The sequence below is a fragment of the Scyliorhinus canicula genome, chromosome 14 (genome assembly GCF_902713615.1).
Source record: "Scyliorhinus canicula chromosome 14, sScyCan1.1, whole genome shotgun sequence".
NCBI classification, from domain to species: domain Eukaryota; kingdom Metazoa; phylum Chordata; class Chondrichthyes; order Carcharhiniformes; family Scyliorhinidae; genus Scyliorhinus; species Scyliorhinus canicula.
The window spans coordinates 145,614,923-145,640,371 of record NC_052159.1 but is presented as its reverse complement, the minus strand read 5'-3'; the positions used below and the strand labels follow the sequence as shown (position 1 = coordinate 145,640,371).

The 25,449-nt window shown below is 48.3% G+C and overlaps 1 long non-coding RNA gene across 1 annotated transcript; it reads left to right on the top strand.

The window, feature by feature from the left end:
• Positions 1 to 173: 173 nt before the first annotated feature.
• LOC119977836 lies at positions 174 to 24,297 on the top strand. The gene is made up of 3 exons (XR_005463291.1): positions 174 to 207; positions 11,065 to 11,305; positions 23,898 to 24,297. It is a non-coding gene; the product is annotated as an uncharacterized LOC119977836 (long non-coding RNA).
• The last annotated feature ends 1,152 nt before the right edge of the window (positions 24,298 to 25,449 follow it).

Here is a 25,449-nt window from a genome sequence, read left to right as displayed (position 1 = left end):
CACCGTAAGTTCTATGATTATATTTTGAATATTATTCTGGGGCCAGTGCTTTCTCACTATTGCAAGAAGTGATACGGGAGTTTTGTTATTAGTAGTCTAGACAATGATGACGATACAGATAAGGCCTGTTCCTGTGTGGTTTAACTTTGCTATTTTTCATCTGAACAGCTAAACTTGGTGTAACATCGCTACTCAAGTCTTCCTCAGGTAAAATTACACCATCAGTGTTGATGTTTTGTGCTGTTTGTTCTGTAACTCACCTCCAATCTCACATCACCGTTCTTCACAGGCTCACATCCCTATGTGCTGGTATCTACATATCGTTGACATGCACTTCGAACTCTGCTCATCACTCCAGCATCGGCGGCGGAGCCTTCAATTGCTAAGGGCCTAATCATTGGAGCGCTCTCCCTAAATTATGTCCCCTTTTAAGATACTCCTTAAAATCTACTTCTTCAGGCAGCACGGTGGCCTAGTGGTTAGCACAACCGCCTCACGGCACTGAGGTCCCAGGTTCGATCCCGGCTCTGGGTCTCTGTCCGTGTGGAGTTTGCACATTCTCCCCGTGTCTGTGTGGGTTTCGCCCCCACAACCCTCACGGTAGCATGGTGGTTAGCATCAATGCTTCACAGCTCCAGGGTCCCAGGTTCAATTCCCGGCTGGGTCACTGTCTGTGTGGAGTCTGCACGTCCTCCCTGTGTGTGCGTGGGTTTCCTCCGGGTGCTCCGGTTTCCTCCCACATTCCAAAGATGTGCGGGTTAGGTGGATTGGCCATGCTAAATTGCCCGTAGTGTAAGGTTAATGGAGGGATTGTTGGGTTACGGGTATATGGGTTACGTGGGTTTAAGTAGGGTGATCATTGCTCGGCACAACATCGAGGGCCGAAGGGCCTGTTCTGTGCTGTACTGTTCTAAATTCTAAATTCTAAACCCAAAAATGTGCAGAGTAGGTGGATTGGCCACGCTAAATTGTCCCTTAATTGGAAAAAATAATTGGGTAATCTAAATTTATTTTTTTTTTAAATCTACTTCTTCTAGCAACTTGTTCTTGTACCAAAATTTGTTTGATAATTGGTCCTGCGAAAACCCATGGGGTATTTTAATACTTTGAAGGTGCCAACTAAATTCAAGTTGTTGCTGTTGCCCTCTATTACTGGCTGCCTGGCTGAACAAGGTATTTTTAGTTCTCAGGTAACAAGCACTGCATTTAAATTTCTACTCCTTCCCTCAAAAAAGAACAATCATATATATTTAACTGCTTGCCCAAATATTCTTTTATTTGTCTATTACTATTGAGATATATTCAGAATCTATTTTGGCAACATCCTTGCATTGAGAACTGTCACGTCAGATTTCCAATTACCAATGGCTCATTGCGATTCACTGTGCCGCTGGAGTTAGCCTCCTATTAGACTCTACTGCAATTTATTATGGGTCATTATCGCACAGCCATCTCTCAGAAGGAAACTGTTTCTAATCAGCTTGAATCCTACAGGCCTTGAGAAAGGAAATAGCAGCTGCATTGCGCAAATCAATGTGGTCAGCAAGGCAAGGGCTTCCTGTGTTTCACTGTACCGTCATCCACGTCTCCCAGACACAAACCACATCGAACAGGGGCAAAGTGTTGGCTAACTCATGGCTTATCTCAGTTCGCAATGACTTCAGCGTTGCATCTGAATGAATAGTGCCTGTGACTGGAGTAAAAAAAAAACACAAAAAATATTCAGATGGAACCTGAAACCCGTGCTGACGATAGAGGAGTGTTTCAATTGCTTCTGCAAGCCCTCACGTTTTCACATGCTTATCATTGCTCAAATCGAGTTCTAATCTTGTCACAAAACTTTGATTATGTAAATACCTTTGCACAGAGGTAACAAGATAATCCGTCTACCCAAATCACATGCTGGGTTCAGAATAGGGCCCATGTCGGGTAGCATGGTGGCGCAGTGGGTTAGCCCTGCTGCCTCACGGCGCCGAGGTCCCAGGTTCGATCCCGGCTCTGGGTCACTGTCCGTGTGGAGATTGCACATTCTCCCCGTGTTTACGTGGGCTTCGTTCCCACAACCCAAAGATGTGCAGGCTCGGTGGATTGACCACTCTAAATTGCCCCTTAATTGGAAAAATGAATTGGGTAATATTAATAAGAGCTTATTGTCACAAATAGGCCTCAATGAAGTTACTGTTTGGGGAGGCCGGTACGGGAATTGAACCCGCGCTGCTGCCTTGTTCTGCATTACAAGCCAGCTGTTTAGCCCACTGTGCTAAACCAGCCCGTCTAAATTTATACCCTATACTCTAAATTTATAACAAAAAGAATAGGGCCCATGTGAGCTCATCCCTCCAGAATCTAAAATGCATGTCAATGTCTCCACATGCACATCCCAATGAACATGCTTACTTCAGGTTATCTATCTATCAATCATGGCCCAATTTGGGGTATTCTGACCTTTGAATCTCAAGATTCTGGGTTCAGGTCCTGCTCTCGGGTTTTTAGCACTTCAAGTAGAGTACGGAGGGAAGACTGAGACCCTGACACCTTGATCTTGGTGGATCAGATGGTATTATTTGAAGAAAGGTAGGGGAGTTCTCCACACAGGCCTGACCAACATTTATCCCTCTGTTGATGTCACTAAAATGGAAAAGCTGGTCATTATCTCACTGTTTGTGCGCAAATTATTTCCTGCTAAACCTCTTAAGTTCTTTCCTCCTTTAAGGCATTCTTAAGAGGCAGTAAAGTGGAGTTAAGGCCACAATCAGATCAGCTGTGATCTGACTGATAAGCAGAATAGGCTTGATGGGCCAAATGGCCTACTCAAGATTCTATTTCTTACAATATGATGACCATTTGTGCACCGCCCTACCCCTTTGAACAGGTCAACAACCTGAACATGTCCTTGTGCCGGTCTGTGTCAAAGTTTAGTTTCTATGTTAATGATGCTATATAAATGCAGGTTGTTGCTGGACATTGCAACAGGGAATCTGCTTCCTAAGTATATCATCGGCTGTGAAGCACTTTTGTCAAGACCCGTCAAGGGGAATGTCAGGGGCCGACACGGTAGCACAGTGGTTGGGGCTGCACGGTGGTTAGCACTGCTGCCTCACAGCGCCAGGGACCCAGGTTCAATTCTGACCTTGTGTGATTGTCTGTGTGGCGTATGCACGTTCTCCCTGTGTCTGCGTGGGTTTCCTCCGGGTGCTCCGGTTTCCTCCCACAGTCCAAAGATGTGCAGGTTAGGTGGATTGGCCATGATAAAATTGCCCTTTGGTGTCCAGGGATTTGCAGGTTAGGTGGGGTTACAGAGATAGGGTGGGAGAGTGGGCCGAGGTGGGATGCTCGCTCAGAGGGTCAGTACAGAATCGATGGGCTGGATGGCCTCCTTCTGCATTGTAAGGATTCTATGGTATTATTCCATGGAGTCATGAAAGGTGTGATATAAATGTCAGTCTTTCGTTGTGTTCCTTTTTCGTAAGAGGTGTTGATAGTCCGAAGTCAGTAGAGGCGCCAATTGTTATGAATGGAAGAATTCAACTTGTCTTGTAATATTGCAATGTATCGTGTTCAGCAGGATTTCACTCTAAAGCTTTCTGAATTAAACAGGAAATCTCTGGTGTACTGGTACAGTGTCTGATAGCACTGACTGGACTATTCTGACTTCAATACTTGTGCTATCAGAAACTAGCATCAATTGCAAACAGCTGTCTTCAAATTCAAAATGCTGCCAACATTAGATATTCAATGCTGCACCAATAAAATGTAACTTTTACGTAAGGTTCTAATAAAAGGCGTTGTGACTGAAACATTCCTCTTCACCACAAACGCTGGACTGCACAAGGCTGCAGGCTGCATATGTTATAAAGAAAAGACCAAATTAGTTAATTAACTTTCGTCCCCTCGGGTCGTGTTTCTGCTCAATTTTATTTATTCATCGCTCGCTGGTTGAAGAGGGCATTATCCATATTTAAACTGCTGACGTCACGACATTACAGTCGCACATTCGGGATAGGATGTCACACGTGATTTGACAGTAGGGCTGAAGAAAAACTGTTTCCGCTGGCAAGTGGCTCAAGAACAAGGGTAATCTTAAAAGTGGAGCCACGGTCACCTTGAAACCAAATCAAGAGGATTTTCTGCAGGTGAAGGATAGTGGAAATCTGCAATCCTTTGCTGGAAAAGAAGCTGTGGTGGTTTTCAACACAATTTTAGTTGTTAGGTGTGGGTATCGAGGGATGTGGAGCTTTAGACAGGGTAAATAGAATTGAGCTACTAATCTAGCTGACTCTAGTGACATAATTGAATGGCGGATCAGTCTTGAGGGGCTGAATGGCCTAATCCTGTTCCTCGGATAGAGTTCCTTCGGAGACTACTGGTTCAAATTGCGGCAATAATTGCATCGCTTAGTCCCCCTGGATTTCTGCTCAAACTCATTTGCATATTGCCAAATACCAGGGGCTCAATTCTCTGCTGTCGGGCTTCTCCGTTGTGCCCGCAGCCCGGGGATTTCCCGACGGCGTGGGGCTGCCCACCATGGGAAACCCCATTGGCCGGCTGGCGAGGCGGAGAATCCCCCGGCGCACCACACCAGAACTCTGCTGCGGCGGGCCAGAGAATCCCGCCCCATCACTTGAAGCAATCAGGCAGCATTTTAATTTATATTTATGGTAACATTTGCTTTGAAAAATATTCCTTGATGAGTGGGAGTGCAGTAAACTTTGATCAATGCAGCAGAAAATTAGAACACCGCGCAAATTAAGCATTTTCTTTGGAATTTGAAGTATCCAATTAATTTTTTTTCCAATTAAGGGGCAATTTAGAGTGGCCAATCCACCTACCCTGCGCATCGTTTGTTTTCCGGGGGTGAGACTCACGCAGACATGGTAAGAATTTGCAAACTCCGCAGGGACAGTGACCCAGGGCCGGGATTGAACCCGGTTTCTCGGTGCCGTGAACAATTAAGCATTCGTAATCACAATGTCACGGAGTGTGAGTAAACCGATTTGAAGGGTGCGATTCAGTGGCCTCGTCACGCACGACTTGGTGTCGGGACACGGCCATTGAATCTCGGGCGAGATTTGTGGAGCTCGAAACATCTCGCGACTTTCAACGGCATCTCGCGAGGCGCCACGATCTGCATCTCGCCTTCTCTGGGTGTGAACCGGATCAGCATTTTTAAATGACTGCACGGCTCATTTGATTAGACGTTCACCGGATTCTCCCAGTGCCTGGGACTCAACGGCCATGCCTGGGCGAACTCGCTAGGGCGTTGTTTAGTACAGATCCACAGAAACGTGGGCCAGGTATAATAGCACCTGCCAGATCCCCCAAGCCATTAGCGGCCCCCGGGTGGTCGGGGACAGCGCAGGGTGGTATCCTGACTCTTCCACTGGCAACAGGCATCTTGGCACTGCCAATCTGCCGCCATTGCAATGCACCCTGGCACTGCCAGGGTGCCTGGGTGGCACTTCCAGGCAGGCAGGAGCACTGCCAGGATGCCATGTTGGTGATGCCAGGTTGCAGGCCTGAGGGGGCTTACCAGGTAGCGATGAGGGAGGGGGGGGGGGGGGGGGGTTCCTGGGGACCTCCCCAAGGTGGGGGAGAAGTATGAGGGGGAGGGAGGACGGGGCAGCCTTCCAAAATTACATCCCAATCTGCGAGGAGCCATTTCAGCTGGCGAGCTGAACCCCACCAGCAGGAAATGACTCTAAATGCAGCCTTGGTGAAGAGATCCTCCCCGGGCCCAAACGTAAACGGCAAAGTGCGTTGAATAAGGACGGTATCACAGCGCTGCAGCTGCCAAGAAGCATCCTGCCAAAAGCGCCCAAAACCTGACATAGATAAATGTCGAAAAATGGCTTTTAAAATTATACAAAATGAGTTGCTATTTAAATTAGAATACAAGAATCATTTCTTCGTAAATTAAAGAAAAATCACATTCAAGTTAGTGGCATTGCGCGCAAAAGAGTCAGCTCAATTTTTGGAGCTTCCTCGCAAGTGAACACAATTGACAGAAACTCTGAACGCTGATTGATTTCCGCTGGAGTTATGGCTAGCTTTGTGGCACGGTCGGTCTGCTTCTCGCGCCATGGCGTTGTACAAAAGATCACGGAAACCTGTGAACTCAATTTGTGCTTAAAGTTCTGCAATGTTCTGCTCTGGTTTGGCTATTTCCAGGCAAACTCCAGTCCGGCATGAGTGATAACTCGAATGTGATCATGTACCCTCTGCCAGCAACGCAGAAGTGAAGTTTGGGGTTCGCCTTTCCTCTGTTACAGGGAATCCAAACCAAATGGTGAAGTATGATTCTCGACCCAAGGCCTTTTCTTTGTTTTAAAATATATTTAGAGTACCCAATCTTTTTTTCCAATTAAGGGGCAATTTAGCGTGGCCAATCCGCCTACCCTGCACATCTTTGGGTTGTGGGGGTGAAACCCACGCAAACACGGGGAGAATGGGCAAGCTCCACACGGACAGTGACCCAGAGCCGGGATCGAACCCGGGACTACGGCTTGGCAGCCGTACAGTGGCAGCAATGCTAACCACTGTGCCACTGTGCTGCCCTACCTTTTCTTGATGGTTGGTTTCTTCTCATATTCCATATCTCAGCCTCCTACCTACTAACCAAACAGCGCAGTGTTTTTAAAAATTCATTGATGGTAGATGGCCGTCGCTGGTTGGACCAGCATTTATTGCCCATCCCTAATTGCCTCTGTGCGGAGGTGGAGGGGGGAGGGGAAGGGGGGAGAAGCTCAAAGTCAACTACCTTACTGTGGATTTGGAGTCAAAGGTGGGCCAGACCAGTAAGGATGGCAGATTTCATTCTGCAACCACATTAGTGAACCAGATGGGTGTTTACAACAATGGTCATCATTAGACTTGTCTTTCCATTTTAAATTTAATTCAGATTTCATCATCTGCCATAGTGGGATTCGAACCCCGGTCCCCAAACCATTACCCAGGGTCCCTCGATTTAGGGTCCAGTGATAATCCCACTGAGCCACTACCTCCCCTTGAGTCCTTTTTTTATACATGCCCAAGATAATTAATCAATCTGTACTCTCCATCTGTTTTTCCTTCACGTTATCAATACAGTGGACATTATATTAACGTCATCATGTGTTTCCATTGCATGAAAAAAAAATGGGCAGGAATGAGCAAGCGAGAACATGGAGTTGAGCCAAAGATCAGTCATGATCATTTTGCATGGCGGAGCAGACCCGATGGGCCATGTGGCCTTATGTTCTTTCCATGTCATTTCTTATAGAACAGTACAGCACAGAACAGGCCCTTCGGCCCTCGATGTTGTGCCGAGCCATGATCACCCTACTCAAACCCACGTATCCACCCTATACCCGTAACCTAACAGCCCCCCCCCTAACCTTACTTTTTAGGACACTACGGGCAATTTAGCATGGCCAATCCACCTAACCCGCACATCTTTGGACTGTGGGAGGAAACCGGAGCACCCGGAGGAAACCCACGCACACACGGGGAGGACGTGCAGACTCTGCACAGACAGTGACCCAGCCGGGAATCGAACCTGGGACCCTGGAGCTGTGAAGCATTTATGCTAACCACCATGCTACCGTGCTGCCCCAAATGTTCCTATCATGTAAGCTGGAGAAAGCAAATGGAGGTCCAAGTTAAAAGGATTCTCAGGTATCAGGTGGAGTGCCAACGTAAGTGTATCGAGCTCAGCAGAGATCTTCACTGGCATGTTACAAATGAGGAACTTCAGTTGCAGGAGGCATTGACCTCTTCCCTTATTTCCCCCATGTTTCCAAAGCTGACACTGTGACCTAAATGTTGAAACAGACAAGATGAGTCAAAGGGTCTTTCAGCACTCCTATGGCGCCTGAGGAGACCCGATTTCACCACTACCAAAGCCATGAGGGGAGACCTCACAAACATTGTCCAGGTACCTGCCATCTGCTTTGGACATCGATGGATAACAAACTGGCTGATTTACCAAATACCCCTTCAGTGATCAAATACGACTCAACAACCATTTTATTTGTTGAATAGAACCTCGAATGCTGAACAATTGCAGCACAAGCCCAGCTTTAACAGTGCGAGTTCAACAGGTCAAGTCTATGGATCAATCTTCACCCACTTAATATGAGAAAGTTGAGTTCCCAGGGTCTGAAACTTAACAGAAGAATATGAAAGTGGGGACATGTCTGTTGTGGTTGGAATGAGAATTGCTAGCACTTCTGCTGACTGAAATCTGGCAAGTTTTTCAGGGCTGCAAAAGCACACTGTGCATGACATCAGATTTGTGGGCATGAACACGCAATTTCCTGCTCCACCGTCTCCTACTGTGAGGTTCAGTGGCACTGGTAGAGCCCTGATGTTTGATTTATGTCATTATTACAGTGTGTCAACTACACCAACGAATGGATTAAGAATTCACCTTTATTGAAATGTTCATAATGATCTCGATTCGGAGAAAATCGTCTTCTCCAAAGGTTTTAAGCGCTGAAATATCTGGTACTTGGGTTATGGGACAATTCTTGAAAGACCTACACTGTGAATATATTTAAACGTCGCTTGGGAGTTGCCTCAAACTTGCAGAGCTTGATGATTCGAGGGCAAGTTCAGGCTTTGATGAAAGCGGCTGAAGTTAAGCATGAAGGCCCACAGAAAACCTACAGAGTAAAACTGTAATGAACACCGCCACTGAATGCCTGACATGAATGATGCAAATGACCCACTTGTACAGTAGGGGTTGTCTTCTTCATTTACATACAGCTTTTTGGCCAAGAGAGTATGAATCTGCGTCTAAACTCTGCTTTATGTGACTGTGAGCATTTAAAGAGGGAAATATTTTTAGCCCCTCCAGCACTGTCGTCCTGATCCCGAAGGAAAGACAATTATCAGCCCCCCCCCCCCCACCCCCCACAATCCCTGTCCCCAAACCCACAAGCATGGTAAAGCTGCACAAACAATATACTAGATAAGTTAAAGACCTGCCTGTCGTAAATTGATCTCATCTCCAAATTAATACCAATACGTGCCCATAATGACTTCCCTAATACCAGGCGCAAGGCCTCTGTCAGAAACGTGAACCTATCAGGATCAGTAGCTGTGGGCGGTGCTTTCCAAGTAGTCAGTGAACTGGTATAAATGAGAAAGAAATCCACTAATCCAGCTCCTTACTACTCAGTTGCTGGTTTCAATGTGTCAGCAGCGACTCTGTGATAGCACTCTGACCTTTAAAGCAGAAGGTCATGGCTACAGGTCCCACTCCAGAAACTAAAGCACGTAATGCAGGCTGACACATGGCACAGTGCTGAGGATGCTGCCACACTGTCACAGGGCCTGTCTTCAGGCAAAATGATAAATCTCGGCCGAGCCTGCCCTCTCAAGTGGACATAAAAGATCCCACGGCACTTATTTCAAAGAGCTGCGGACTTCTCCCCGACTTGCAGACTTCTCCCCGACATCTAGGCCAATATTTATCCCTCAACCAAAATCACTGAGCCAGATTCTCTAGTCATTATCACATTGTTTACTCTGAGAGTTTACTCTGTGCTAATTGGCTGCTGTGTTTCCTACACTACAATAATTAGGATAATTGCACTGAAGTGCTTTGGGATGTCCGAGATCATGGAACCTTTCATGCAAATGGAAGTTCTTTCCTTCTTTAACTGTTTATTTATGCCTGTTAATTTTATCAGGTACATTCTACACGACAATTTTTGCAGTGTTCTCAAGGTGAGTGCAGATCAGAGCATTTAGCATAGGGAAGATGGGGCAGGCGAGTGGTTTGTGCACCTGATGTGATTGTAGAAACATAGGAACAAGAGTCCCCCCTCGCCCAACTCTTGAGAGCAGAGCACCCACGGGCTTGATCCCTGGCACAGGCAACCTGGCACCCAGGCATGTTAGCACTGCCTGCCTGGTACCCGGGCAGTGCCGTTGCTGGCCTGGCAGTGCCACCCAGACACCCTGGAAGTGTCTGGGTGGCAATGCCAGTGTGCCTGGGTGGCGGTGCCCAGGTGCCAATGCCAAGGTTCCTGGGTGGCAGAAGGAGTGCCAGGTGCCACCCTGCCCAGAGCCCAAAACTTCGGCTCCTCTAATGGCCTGGGAGATCCCCTTGAGATGCAGTTATGCCTGGTACATGTTTGTGTGGACCTGTGCTAAATGGTGCCATGGTAAGGTCCCCCAGGCGTGGGCTTTTGTTCCTGGGCATCGAGAAAAGCGGGCACTGGCATATTTAAATCAATTAGTATGTTAATATGGATCTCACCCAGTGAGAGCGAGATCCAGATTGCGATGCCTTGCGAGATCTCAGTCTATCCCACGAGGCATTCGTGGGGGGGGGGGGGGGGGGGGACACAAACCTTGCATGATTTAATGCCCTCATCGCGTCAGTGAGTCAGGCGAAGCTGTTTGGTTGCGCCTAAAAGATGAAATTCTCACAAAAAGTTCCCAAGAGTGGTCTCCGGCAGATTCCCTCCGGGTGGATCGGGGCGTTCCAGATCGCAATGCACCCACACTTAGAAATTGATTTGGAGTCAGGGGTGATTAGCGCTGTGGGACACGAAGAAGCCAGAAAGGCTGATCCCAAAGGGTACCCCGATCTCAGAGTAACACTATAGCCCCCCACCCCCATTGCTGGCAAGGCTCTTCACCCAATCACTGGAAAGCCCACCCCCCTGTTGCTACCTAGGCCTCCATGCCCAGTCACTGGCAAGACCCGCCCCCCAATCACTGGCAAGGCCCCAACACCCCAATTGCTGACAAGGCCCCCCCCCCTCCCCCCACAAATCACTGGCAATGCCCCTCTCCCAATCACTGGCAAGCCCTCCCCCCACCCAAATGAGCGACGCTCTGCTTTGGGTTCGCCAAAGGGCCCCTTCCTCAGGGCCGACCTCAGGCCCTGCCCTTTGGTTGTGCCAACCTGGCACTGTCTCCCGGCACACTGGCAGTGGCACCTAGGGGAAATTCAAGCCAGTCGGTAACCAATTCCTTTCACTCCCACCAAGTACTGTCCCTGCCCGCCTTTGAACCCGTTGGCTGGGCCATGGGAGAATACTGCCCTTTAAATCTTTTCTCCCGCCACAGATGCTGCCAGAATGCCTGACGCTTGCTCACAAAAGCGGATTGTTTATGGGGAGCATGAGTCTGCGGTATCGCCTTATGAAGGTCAAAGCAAGAACATTCTGAAGATGGGAGTTTTGACATTGACTTGGAGTCCTGGGAGAATCCCGCCCAGGATCATTGCACCTGGCGCCACCAAATGAAAGAGGATTTTTCCAGCTCTATGCAGCCTCCTTCGAAAGGAAGCATACGTCAGAGAGAAAAGGTAAGTAGAGGCAATCCTGCACCAGCAACGCGTCCAAAGCTCAATCGTGTGTCCTATTTATTTGCAACAGAATCTTCTGGGCGCAGATGGTCCTTAGCAGTCTCCTCTGTACCCACCACAACCCTACCTAACACCCCAACGCGGCACAGTGGTTAGCACTGCTGTCTCACAACCCGGGTTCGATTCCGACCTCGGGTGACTGTGCAAAGTCTGCACATTCTCCCCGTGTCTGCAGGGGTTTCCTCCCGGTACTCCAGTTTCCTCCTGCAGCCCAAAGATGTGCAGGATAGGTGGATTGGCCATGCTAAATTACACCCTTAGTGTGTCCAAAGGTTGACTGGAGTTACAGGGATAGGGCGGAGAGTGGGCCTGGAGCACCCTCTCAGAGGGTCGGTGCTGAATGGCCTCCTTCTGCACTGTAGGGATTCCATGATGGTGTGACCTATGATGGACATGGTTATCTCCGCCTTGAAGGGTTAATAAGGTTCGCGTCACCTCTGATTTAACAATCAGAAGATAGTGAATAGTGCGATTCAACATGCTGACCATCGCATCCATTCCTCTGATTACCATTCCCACCCAACAAGACTTTGCCCGGATGATAAAATTTCCACTCATATTTTTGAGAAAGGTGAAATTCTTCACGAATAATTTATTTAAAAAGTAATTTCATTTCAATTTAGATTCTTGTTGCAGTCACCTTTTCCTCATGTTGAAAAAATGAAAATGAAAATCGCTTATTGTCACAAGCAGGCTACAAATGAAGTTACTGTGAAAAGCCCCTAGTCGCCACATTGCTACAAATTGCAACGGTGTCGCCCTTATAACAGAATGTTGCGAGTGAGTGGTTAAGCAATATAAGACGCCTACAACAGCATGCGTAATGCTGCCTGCCTGTCTATCTCTTTATCTCCTGTATCTAGGTTTCCTGTATCTACAAAAACGGCCCAACCTTGCAGCAAACCTGACGTCAGCGAGACTCCAGTGAGTGACATTCTCATTGTGAATGCAAAATGCGTAGACCTGGAATGATTGGCTCAAAATACGTCAATACTCTGGAACAAAGAGCAAAGGGACTTTTTAAGGTGTAGAATTTCAGCGCACCACAAACCATTCAGGGATAGAAATAAGAAAGAAATTGGGGAAATCTTTACAGAGTCAAATGCATTAATCCTCTCCTGACAGTTTTTTGGAAGACCTGTGATTAATGTTTAAATAGTAAATGCCTTATATATTTTGGGAATATTTTAACAAGTTTGGGTTGCATGGATGCAGCGAGCAATATTTTTAAGAATGACTGTTCAGATAAATGAGGAGTCAACATAACATGAATGCTGCCCTGTAGGCAATCTTTTATACACGATGGACTATGGGCCAGATTCTCCTCTTCTGAGGCTAAGTGCGGAGGAACTGTGGCGTTTTACATGGACAAAATCGGTGCCGCCCTCTCACCGATCCTCCGACCGGTGAAGGACTAGCAACTGCGCCACGTATAACGCCCGGCCGGAGAATTGCCGGGTCCGTGGCCACGCATGAGCACGGTCGCGCCGTACATCTCGGAGCTGGCCATGCACGGATCCGACCTGCCAGATAGTGCCCACCTGGACACCACCTCGCCACCCCCACCCCAGTACCCCCCCAATGCTCGCCGAAGCCCCCTCGGCCAGCAGCACGGCTGCCGCCCGACTGTGGTTCACGCCGCGCCGGGTTCCCGTACGGCTCGGACCACACATCCCCCGCGCCATCGTGAACTCGGCCCATTGGGGGGGCGGAGTGTTGTGGGACGGCATTCCGCTGACGTTCTGAGGCCGTCCCAATGGTGTGTGACGCGTGCCGCGATTATGCCGTTTCAGAGGGGGCGGAGCATGTGAAACCCGTGTATAACTGGCGGCGCCCCCGATTCTGTATTAAAAAAGGATTCTCCGCCCGATCACCGATTATGAAATCGGCGCCGGGAAACGGTGAATCCCGTCCATCATCTGTGCAAATTGGCTGCTGTGTTTCCTACATTACAATAATTAGGATAATTGCACTTAACCGGTTGTAAAGTACTTTGGGATGTCCAAGATCATGGAACCTTTCATGCAAATTAAAGTTCTATCATTCTTTAAATGGGATACTTGCCTGTTTATTTTATCAGCAGATCAGCTGCCTTTCATGCAGCGGTGCAGATTCGATGGGCCGAAGGGCCCTTTCTGCACTGTATTATTCTGTGATTCTGATTCTAATTGTGATTATGGCACAAATCTACTACTAAACTATAATGAAATTGAAACATCGCTGGTGGACACCTAATTATTGAGGGACAATATGTACCACCCAAAGCACCACACAAAAAGGATACAGGCTACTGCACTATCATTGTACATTGACAATCAGCACATTATTTTCCTGTCACAGTGAACTACTGACACATGGGGCGGGATTCTCCGAAAATGGGGCTGTGTCCCCACGCCGGCAGGATAACCGGCGCCAAATACTCCGGCGTCAACAGCCCCCGAAAGTGAGGAATTCTCCAATTTCCCGGGGGCTAGGTTGACGCTGGAGTGGTTGGTGTCGCTCCAGCCAGCACCGAAGGGCCGGTGCGAGTTCGCGCATGCGCGGAATGGCCAGCGTGATCTCACACATGTGTGGACCGGCCGCTGTATTTCTGCGCATGCGCAGACCGACCGGCGTATATCCACGCATGCACGGGGTTTCCCTTCTCCGAGCTGGCCCCCGGGAAATATGGCGGTGCCCTGCAGGAATAAAGGCCCCCCCTCAGAACCAGTCCACCCACAGTTCGGAAGGCCCCAATCGCTTGCCAGGCCACCATGGGGCCCCCCTGGGGTCAGATACCCCCACGCCTCCCCCAGGACAGCACACGTACCTGCCAGGTCCCACCATCCGTGAGGTGAGTAATTCACGCCGGCGGGACTGGGCAAAACTTTACGGCCACTCGGCCCATCGGGGCCTGGAGAATCGCTGGGGGGCCGCTGTCAACAGTCCTAGACCGGCGTGGCGTGATTCCCGCCGGCCCCCAAAAAAACAGCGCCAGAGAATAGGGCAGCCGGCGTCGGGGCGGCGGGACGGGATTCGCGCCTCCCGCCGGGATTCTCCGACCCGGCGCAAGATCGGGGAATCCCGGCCCTGATGTGGTAGAAGAAACCATGGAAATTATCACATGCATGCACACCCGCACATTTATCGAAAGGGAAAATGCTGGAAAATCTCAGCAAGTCTGGCAGCATCTGTAGGGAGAGAAAAGTGCTCCCATTTCCAGTCCGGTGACTCTTTGTCAAAGCCCGCACATTTATTCTTGTGGACAGTGCAACTTTCTCAATTCGATTAAGTGTATTGAGGTGGCATGTGGACCAATTTATCTTAAAATCTGACCACCTGTCATTGACCTGAAACAATGGGCTTAATTATTTGGGACCCCGGCATTGCAGTGAAAACCGGGTCCTGAAGACATGCTCGCCAGTAGTGGGGCCACCTCCGCAATTTTACAACAGGCAGCCTCCTAATCAGCCGCCTGAGTGCTTGCTGTCCAGTCAAGGATGGTGGGCAGACTCTTTGGGCATTCTCCTGATGTTGCTGGTCCAATCAGAGGTAGAGTCCGAAGCTCTGCTGTTGACAAAAGTCTGTCCACTCTGTAAGATGGTCCTTAAACGGAGCCTTTAATTATGCAAATCAACTGCTCATTTTCTTGGAACGGGCAGTCGACCTGCATCAAAGGTCGCCTCTGGGATATTCCCCCGGTGGTGGGACTGCTTTGGGGAACAGTCCCAAAATGGTTCCCGACAATTTCACCTGCACCCACTCCAAGCCACCGCCCCCCCCCACCCCACCCCCCTCCCCGCCCACCCGCCCCCCTCAATCCGCACCGCTCCCCCCCCACCCTAATAATTGATCTGAATCAGCAATCTTAATTGATATTAACTGATCTATGGCAAAAATGTGTTAACATTGTGGGCTATTTAGCTGCCTGTGATACAACCTGGGACAACATAAAATTTGAATTCATCTTCCCATTATATTGCTCATAGCTGCACTTGCAGAGAGTGACAAATCTTGGTTTCTTGGTTTCAGAATTTTCTACCAGTGAGGCAGCAATGCCCAAAACATTTTTTCCCCCAAATCTCCAGGTCCACAAAATGACGCAACTGGAGGTTTCTGGAGGAAGCGTAGTCTTGGCAGTGCAGATACTAAATGATCTTGAGTCTACAGGGACAAATGTAAGCCTGTTCTCTGTTGAGATTAAATGAAAGATCTGCTCCATAATAAAGTAAGAAATTGAAGCTACTGCGAATTGACCTAATTCTACAAAAATAACGAGGTAGCAAACAGGAAATACAAGTAGGAATTGGACTGAATTGCCGGGCATCTTGGGCTATATTACTAGGATGCGGTGGGCACATGTACATCAGAGTGTGGACGTTTTCTGTCATTCTCTATATCCCCCCTCCCAGGGGAATATTTTCCTGCGGTGGAGCTGGTTTGCCATTGGCCGCCTATTCTGGTCCTGCGAAGTCAATGGTAATTTATGTTGCTCGCCAGTTGTGCTGCCGGGGAACTCACTACAGAGAGTCAACTTCAATGGGATTGGAAGATCCCACAGGTGGGAAGGGCCTGCCCTTGTGTCATAATCTCTCTATTTTTCTGTCTGTTTTCCATGATTTTTCTCCTCTTTTTGTTTTGTCTTTGCAATGTTCTTGTCAGATGGCCTGATTTATATTACAAGAACACTTCCAGCTAAAGTTATAAATTATTTATTCGCATTAATGTGGGTCAACTATATACAAAACAACGGATGAATAACAGTAAGATCAATAACAAGCAACCTCTCTCCAGCTTCCTCCAGCCAGTCTGAGGTTGCTTGACTCGAACATTCACTTATATACTAGTGAGACTCCTAGTGGTCAGTCAGTGAATTACAACACAACCGTGCTATTACTACAGTTTTCATGCAAACTTCTCATTGCTTATTTCATTATTGGCCTCCAATTCATTTTCTCAATCTGGCTTTATGTAAAACTCTCACCTGCTAAATCACCACTCTTGTTTTGTGTGTCGTCTAGTCTCACCCTTGTACAGTTTTCACACACACCCCTTTACTGATGGACTTCATTTCTACCTTTTGGCATTTTTGAAGTCCAAATCGTGCAACAGACTTTACTGAAAGACCACCATGTATTGGATTGGTGGTGCCATGCAGGGTAAGGATGTCCAATTGTTGCTGGAACATATGTTCATGCAGGAACGTGAGGAGGCCGAGTGCTGAGGCAGGGAAGCAGTGGATGTTTGGGGCAGAGGCACAGCTGTGGGGCATGCATTGGGGTTCAGGACGGCTCATGAGAGACGGCAGGTGAGGGAGAAAAATCCCAGCGCTACTTACATTCCTTGACAGATCAATATTAGGTGTCCATCGCCAATATGTTTACTTCCTTATGCTTTGGTAGTGGATGTGAGTCCAAATCACAGATGGTCTAGTAAAGAGCTTTGCACAAATTGCCACTTAACATCAAACAATGAATGGAAGAGTCAGGGAATGGGGATGCGGGGGGTTGGTCTGGAAGGCCAGCGATCTGAAAGTGATGGTGGTGCTGGGATGGGGGTGGCGGGGTCGGTGGGAATATCTGGGACTACTCGATGTTAGACATTTCTTTAAGAGTCTTAGATCTTGGAGTACTGGGGGAAGCTATCTCTAGGCTGAGTGTGTGAATTGGAGAACTTTGGTTGACGACCCCGCGCGGAGGAACATAGATCCCCCCCCCCCCGAATCAACACGCCCGCCGATCGGTAGCCACCGATAGCGGGCCTGGCCACTGTGGAGGCCCCCCCCAGAGTCGGAATCCCCCCGCTCCCCCACCAGGACGGCCCCCGCAGCCAGAACGCTGAGGTCCCGCTGGGTGGAACATATGTGAACCACGCCTGTGGCACTCGTCGGAATTCAGCGGGAACTCGTCCCGTCGAGCGCGGAGAATCGCAGCGGGGCCGCTTTCACCAACCCCTGACCGGCGCTGCGTCGGTCACACATGCGCGACTGGCGGTGATTCTCCGGTCGCCGGAGAATCGCGTGCCAGTGTGGGAGCCTATTTTGGGTTATTCTCCACCCCCACGCCAAGCGCGATTTTGGCGCGGAGGGTTGGAGATTCCCGCCCAAAGTCTCTGGATATGTTCAATGCCTTTCCAAGTGAACATTCTGCATTTTGGTTAGTCACGAGCAAGGAAGTCCCATGAATTTTCAGGGATGTCTAACCTGTTGAGGGATACTTTGAGGACATCCATAAAGCTTTTCTGCTGCCCTCCTGGGAATCTCCTGCCATGAACAAGTTCTGGGTTGGGCAGTTGCTTTGGGAGTCTGCTGTCAGGTACATGACTGACATGACCTGCCCAGCAGAGCTGGTTTTGAGTGATTAGCTAGACATGTTGGGTGGGATTCTCTGATCCTGAGGCTAAGTGTTGACGCCATTGTAAACGCTGTCGTGTTTCTCGACAGTGTCAACATGGCCTCAGGAACAGAAATTCTGACCCCTACAAGGGGCCAGCACGGCACTGGAGCGACCCACGCTGCTCCAGCTGCCGATCCCGGCATCAGGTGGGCACCGCGGGGTCTGCGCATGCGCATTGGCACCGACCCTAAGCGCATATGCGCAGTAGGACCGGCGCGATTGTCAACCATGCGCGGTGTCTCCCTTCTCCGCGCCGGCCCCGACGCAACATGGCATTGGGCTACAGGGGCCGGCGCGTAACAAAAGTGGCCCCCAGCCGAGAGTCCGGCCCACTGATCGGTAGGCCCCAATCACGGGCCAGGCCACAGCGGAGGCCCTCCCCCTGGGGTCGCCCCCCTCCCCCCACCAGGCCGCCCCAGATGCAGCCATGCCGAAAGTCCTGTCGGTTAAGAGCCGGTGTGAACAGCACCCGGCAGGACTCGGGGCTTTTTTAGCGTGGTCGCTCGGCCCATCCCGGACCAAGAATCCCCGGAGTGGCCCCGTAGAGGGACCCCCGACCGGCGCCGCGCCGACCGCGCTGGTGTGAATGGCGGTGGTTCTCCACTCCCCGGAGAATCGGCGGACCTGCGTTAGGGCAGCGTGGCGCAATTCGCGCCGGTCCCGGCGGTTCGGCCCCGGGGTGAGAGAATCCTGCCCGTTGATTCCGGAGAGGAGGCTGCCATTGGCGTGCCTTTCTTGCCATTTTTTCAGAGTGTCATACAAAGGCACAGCCAGTGGTACTTCTCCGGTGCTTTGTGCTGCCTTCTGTAGGTTGTCCAAATCTCCAAAGCATAGATCACTGTTTCCTACATCACTACTGTCCATCACAAAGTACTCCATTGGCTTCAAAGCGCTTTGAGACATCTTAAGATCATGATGGGCTCTGTAAAAATGCCAGCCTGTTTTTGCCACCATTTACCCTCTATACCAGGGGTGGGCAAACTATGGCCCGTGGGCCGCATGCGGCCCGCCAAAGGTCTTTATGCGGCCCACCAAGTCATTAAAAAAAAATAATAATTTTTCTTTTTTAATTTTTTTTTTAATTTTTAAAAAAATTTTAAATTTTTTTTAAGGTTAATGGGGGGGGGGGGGGGCTGTTGGGTTACTTACTGGTATAGGGTGGATACATTGACTTGAGTAGGGTGATCATTGTTCGGCACAACGTCGAGGGCCAAAGGGCCTGTTCTGTGCTGTACTGTTCTATGTTCTATGAGGCGCCCAGAATCATAACCGGGTGAAGTAATTATTTTACTTAATATACTATGCGGCCCTTTAAAATTGTGAATATCTGAATGTGGCCCTTGCCCGGAAAAGTTTGCCCACCCCTGCTCTATACCATAGTCAAGTTCAGAAAGAATTATAATGCAACGTGGGGAGTTTCATGAATCTTTTTACACAGGTAAATCCCAGACAGCCTGGCATTTCAGCACTTCTGCATAAAGCAATGAAGTAACAATACTTCAACAAAAGGTCCAATCAAATTCCGGGTAATGTGACGAGACATCAAAGACTAAAAGCAAAGTAAAGACTGTCATAATATGCACTCACCCACATCATGTGGTAAAGACAGGCAGTGATAGACACCCAGGTTAGCCAATCAACACACAGGACAGAACACAACCAATTAATGGACAGAACACTTGCTACTATAAAAGCATCAGCACTCCGCCTCTTTCCACTGGTGACAACTGTAGTGACAGTCAGGGTGTATATATTAGTTAGCACCTTCTACACGTGGCTCAGGGCTAGCCTGGTCTAGTTAGTTCGAGTTAGCATACTTAGATTAGTAGAGTGTCAACCCACAGCAAGCTGTGTGCCTTGTTACAGAAGTTCAATAAATCGTATTGAACCAACGTCTAAGTTTGGTGTCTGCTTTCCAGTCTAACTGCATCCAGTTGCAGTTCGTGTTATCCCAGGATCAATAGCACGACAAAGACTTCATGGAAAACGGGATCCTTATAGTGCCTGTTGCACAAGGTCTTATGCCAATAGTTTGAGCAATAACTCATACAACCAGAAGAACATTCCACCCAAGCTTCTATTTAATATTTTTGCACCACTTTTCCACAAAGTGCTAACATAATGATTTCACAGGCACGCAGAAGCTTAAGCGAGCTGCAAATAATATTTAAATATGTTATTAAAGTGCGTATGAAAATTCACAGCAGTTTAGAAGTGACAGCTTGAAAACTCCAGGAGGAAGTGTGAACAATTAAGACAGAAGGAAATGGGTTTTGGAGAACAGTTTTACATTGATTGCTGTGGATACATACCAGAACAATATTGGCAGCTCAATGTGGATTTTGAAAAGAATGCAAAGGAGGCTCCAGTGGAGAAGACAGGCAGAAGAAAAAGCTACTTGTCTGACTTCTTCTAAAATGACATCGACGCTCACTGATCCTCACTGATTTCCTCTCTTGACATTAATTATGTAATCTGAGATGAAGTGTAAAAATTTGTGAGAGAAACTATTATATGTTTTCAAATATTGTGTATAATTCCATGGGGTAGAATTTTGCAATCCCCACTCCCCCAAGGCTGGTTCTGAGGCGGCATGGGGGGGAGTGTAAAATTGGATGGATGGGATTCCACCCGCCCAAACCCAGATACAATTTCACATTTTGGCAGGCAGGGGCCCAGGCAGGGAAGTCACCCATTCACTTATTAAAGCACTTAAATGGCCACTAAATGGCCACTTAAATGGCCAGCCTCAGTTAGTAGCAAGTGTGTGTAGAGTGGGAAAGTGACACTAAACCTTTACCCCATTTCAAGTGGGAAGAGGGAGGAGGGACGCACTATGAAGGCCCCCTCACAGTTGGCGTGGTCATAGATCATAGAATTTACAGTGCAGAAGGAGGCCATTCGGCCCATCGAGTCTGCACCGGCTCCTGGAAAGAGCACCCTATCCAAGGTTAACACCTCCACCCTATCCCCTATAACCCAGTAACCCCACCCAACACTAAGGGCAATTTATCATGGCCAATCCACCCAACCTGCACATCTTTGGACTGTGGGAGGAAACCGGAGCACCCGGAGGAAACCCACGCACACACGGGGAGGATGTGCAGACTCCGCACAGACAGTGACCCAAGCCGGGATCGAACCTGGGACCCTGGAGCTGTTAAGCGATTGTGCTATCCACAATGCTACCGTGCTGCCCACCCCCAGGTCTCCTCCACCCCCAGGATGCTGGAGCTCCAGGAATCCCTCTCCTTCTGGACCCCCCCCCCCCCCGCCCCCGACGCCTCAATCACCCCTTCCCCGTCCATGCCCCCCTACCAATCTGTCCCTGGGAATTCCCGGGATCCCTGGGACTTGGCTTCTCAAAGGTCCTGGGACTTGGTCCCAGGCAGAGCGCTGCAGTACCGCCCCTGGCCACTGCCGCGCTCTGCCTGGCCGGGGTGAAGAGTTGTCGGACAATCTGATTGGTTAACAGCTCTCACGGGCAAGACTTCCTTCCAACAGTGGACAGATGTCTCGCCCACTGCCAAACAATGCTCAAGTAAGTGTTAAATCACAGTGGGAGTTCGAGAGTCGACGGCTGCATGCTAGATGCCAACTCTTGGGATGGCGAGCGCCGATCACCTGCCATCCTTGAAATTCTACCCATAAAGTGTACAATGCAAAATCAAGAAGTTCACCCCAACTAGTGTACGTCAGTATTCATTGCAAACTAACCCTTTTCATCTAATCTTATCTTTCCATTCCCTTCTCCCTTATGAACTTACCGAGTGGATATTCAGAGACTTTTACCCAGGGTAGAGGGGTTAGTTACTAGGGGGCATAGGTTTAAGGTGCGAGGGGCAAGGTTTAGAGGAGATGTACGAGGCAAGTACGAGGGTAGTGGGTGCCTGGAACTCGCTGCCGGAGGAGGTGGTGGAAGCAGGCACAATAGTGACGTTTAAGGGGCATCTTGACAAATACATGAATAGGATGGGAATAGAGGGTTACGGACCCTGAAAGTGTAGAAGATTTTAGTTTAGACGGACAGCATGGTCGGCGCAGGCTTGGAGGGCCGAAGGGCCTGTTCCTGTGCTGTACTTTTCTTTGTTCTTTGTTCTTTCCTTTGAATAAATCTGGACTATTCACCTCAACTGCTCCTCGGGGTAGCAATTTCAACACTTTCATTACTTTCTGGGGAATGAAGATCTCACTGAATTCCCGATTGGATTTGTCATTTATGACCCCTAGGTTTTATCTACCCCACAAGTGGAAACACCTTCCCTCTGTCTACCTTATCAAATCCGTCCATAATTAAAACAGACTTCTGCTAGATCAGCCATCATTCTTCTATTTTCTGGAGAAAAGAGCCCCATGTTGCATATTCTTTCCTGATCAGCATATCCTCCCAATTCTGGTATCACCTTTACAAATCTTTGTTACACCTTCTCTAGTGCCTCTTTATCCATCTTGTTATGGGGACCAGGAGCATGCACACTCTTCCAAATGTAGTGTAATCAAAATTTCATACAAGTTGATGGAACTTCAATGTTTTTCAATCCTATTACAGAAATGAATCCATGTGCTTTGTCTGCTTTTTTTCCCTGTTGGCCTTAACCTTTTCATTCATGATTTGTTCGTCTCCTGTGGCCTTTCTTTGATATGACATTGAATTTATGCAATGCTGACCCTGCGTGAGGTGCTAATTAACTATGTTCCCATTTTTTGTTTGATAGCATCCCCTTGTGCTACTGACTAGGTTCTGGCATAGACTCACACAACCCTATAGTCCTGCTAAAACTGTCAGAAAACCAAAACCGTACTTGTCTAATAGCGACATGCAAATGACACTCTCATGACATTTATGTCACACTGTTTCAATAAGTTTTCAGTATGTTTATGAGCAAGAAACCGCAGGCAGCGTGATAATATGGGTGGCATGGTAGCACAGTGATTAGCACTGTTGCTTCACAGCGCCAGGGTCCCAGGTTCGATTCCTGGCTTGTATCACCCTCTATGCGGAGTATGCACGTTCTTCCCGCGTCTGCGTGGGTTTCATAGAACATAGAACATACAGTGCAGAAGGAGGCCATTCGGCCCATCGAGCCTGCACCAACCCACTGAAGCCCTCACTTCCACCCTATCCCCGTAACCCAATAACCCCTCCTAACCTTTTTTTGGTCACTAAGGGCAATTTATCATGGCCAATCCACCTAACCTGCACGTCTTTGGACTGTGGGAGGAAACCGGAGCACCCGGAGGAAACCAGCGGGGAATCAAACCTGGGACCCTGGCACTGTGAAGCCACAGTGCCATCAACTTGTGCTACCGTGCTGCCCTCCGGGTACTCCGGTTTCCCACAAGTCCCGAAAGACGTGCTTGTTAGGTGAATTGGACATTCTGAATTCTCTCTCAGTATCCTGAATAGGCGTTCGAGTGTGGCGTCTGGGGGATTTTCACAGTAACTTCACTGCATTGTTAATTTGAGCATACTGTGACACTAATAATGATTATTGTTAACTATTGTGTTTTGTACCTTGGAGATATGCAGAGGGGACACTGCACCTGCATTTGGGTGAACAGTAACTTAATTACATTGCTTTTGAAACATCTAATGCCTTGGGTTACATTTTGGTTTCAGTTTCTCTCTAACCACACCACACACAGCAAAGTGACCAGTCAGCAGTAACACACAGTAGCACACAAAACAATTGAACACAGGATAACAGTGAGCAATCCTAATAGGGAAGCCAGAGTTCACATGATGGTGCATTTCCAATTCAAATTCAGTATGTTGGCCCATAATGGGCGGAGATCACTGCTAATAAACTGATCCTTTACTTCCAAAAGCAATTCTTGTCACACTTAATAGCTGAAACTCCTGAACAATTACTGACAGCAGCCAAAACATCAGTTTCTTCCCTGTTACGAGTCAGCCCAGATAGTTTTTGGCTCCTATTTTGTTGTAATTAAATCCAGGAGAGGGAAAATACTATACAGCAAATGAATTTGTTGCACACTACGGAATATATGCAGTGATCCTGGTCTCATTGAGGTGAATTGAGCTGATAAGGAGTGCAAATAGTAAAAGTGCCATTGCACTTCCTGTGTAACTTCACCAACTTCCATTGATCATTGAATTTTTTTCTTATGTATTTGTGTTATCATTTCTTCAATAGAAGCAACAGCCATGTTCAATCCCTGGCACAGCAGTGATACCTGGCGTTCTTAACATAGGAAGAACCAATAGACTTCTAATGCAGTGTCCTAACGAGACAGTTTCAAGGAAAATGTTCAGTGGTCACATCATTACCCAACTCACAGTTTACACTAACCCGAGAGGTGTCACAGAGCTAAATGTTTTCAGATTCCCCATACTTGCCAAGCTCTCATCACAGGATACACAGTGAGATAAAAGTAAGGTCACCTGCACTACCACCTGTACAGTACGTCGAAAGGATCCCTGTTGAAATTGAATGGAAAAATACACTCAAGATCCAACCAGGAGCAAATCTCGTATGGGATTCAAAGCAAAGGACCGTGATGCTGGTGTCAGTTTGCTACAAGGAGATATTAAAGTACCAGTCATGGCTCTTAATTGCAATAATTACCAGGGCGCGGTCTTTTGGAATGAGTTCCATAATACTAAAAATTGTCCATGGTATACTTGTATTTATAAGCAATGTAAACATGGAAGTGATATCTGCATGCCCCCGTTTCTGTAAACTGTTACATTTTCCACTGCGGTGTGCTTTTGTGTGCTGGGCATATCTGTTCTCTTATTTTGAGGTTTTCCAATTTTCATTGGGGCTTGTTGACGGCACCCATTTCAGATTGCTGATTGTGGACAGCAGATAAACTCTCACAAAAGGTTCTCTTCACACACTTTCCTCCGTAAGAAGTCTTACAACACCAGGTTAAAGTCCAACGGGTTTGTTTCAAACACCAGCTTTCGGATTCACCTGAGGAAGGAGCAGTGCTCCGAAAGCTAGTGTTTGAAACAAACCTGTTGGACTTTAACCTGGTGTTGTAAGACTTCTTACTGTGCTCACCCCAGTCCAACGCCGGCATCTCCACATCATACTTTCCTCCAACCAGCAGCACGATTCAAAGTTGCCTTTGTGACCTCCCCTTGGGCAGCCTGGTGTTGCTCGTTCTGGGTGAGTGTGCTTTACAATCAATTGGCTCTGTTTTATCCCTTAGCTCTAGAGTCGCCAGGTATCCTTATGATACCGCCACAAGATTCAAGTTTAAGTTCAGACCAATGACTCAATACACCAGTTAGTAAGTTCAAAACAAGACATGTTTATTATTACACAGTTATTTACTACTCATGCATATAACACTAAAAGACAAGGCTATTCCTACCACTAACAGGCCAATACTTATCTGGAATAAGGGAACTGCCGGATCAGGGAACAATGGCCTCTTGCTTTGTCCTGGATCAGCAGGCTTCCAGTTGGTGTGGACTAAAGGGGTCAGGAGTGTCTACTCTTGTAGCGTGCGTTGTCTGACACTTACTTGATGGTGGCTGCTGACCAGGCCTCTCCTTCTCAAGGTCTCCTGCTGCAAAGGTGTTCTGCTGGGAGGGCCGGCTAGTCAAGAAGAAAGAACCAGTCCTGGGACCTGACTTTTATAGGTCCCAGGGGCTTCGCGCCCTTCTGGGCAGACCCTCTATAAACTTGCAATCAATTGGGTCTCTTCCCAATCGATTGATTTGAATTTCCCCAA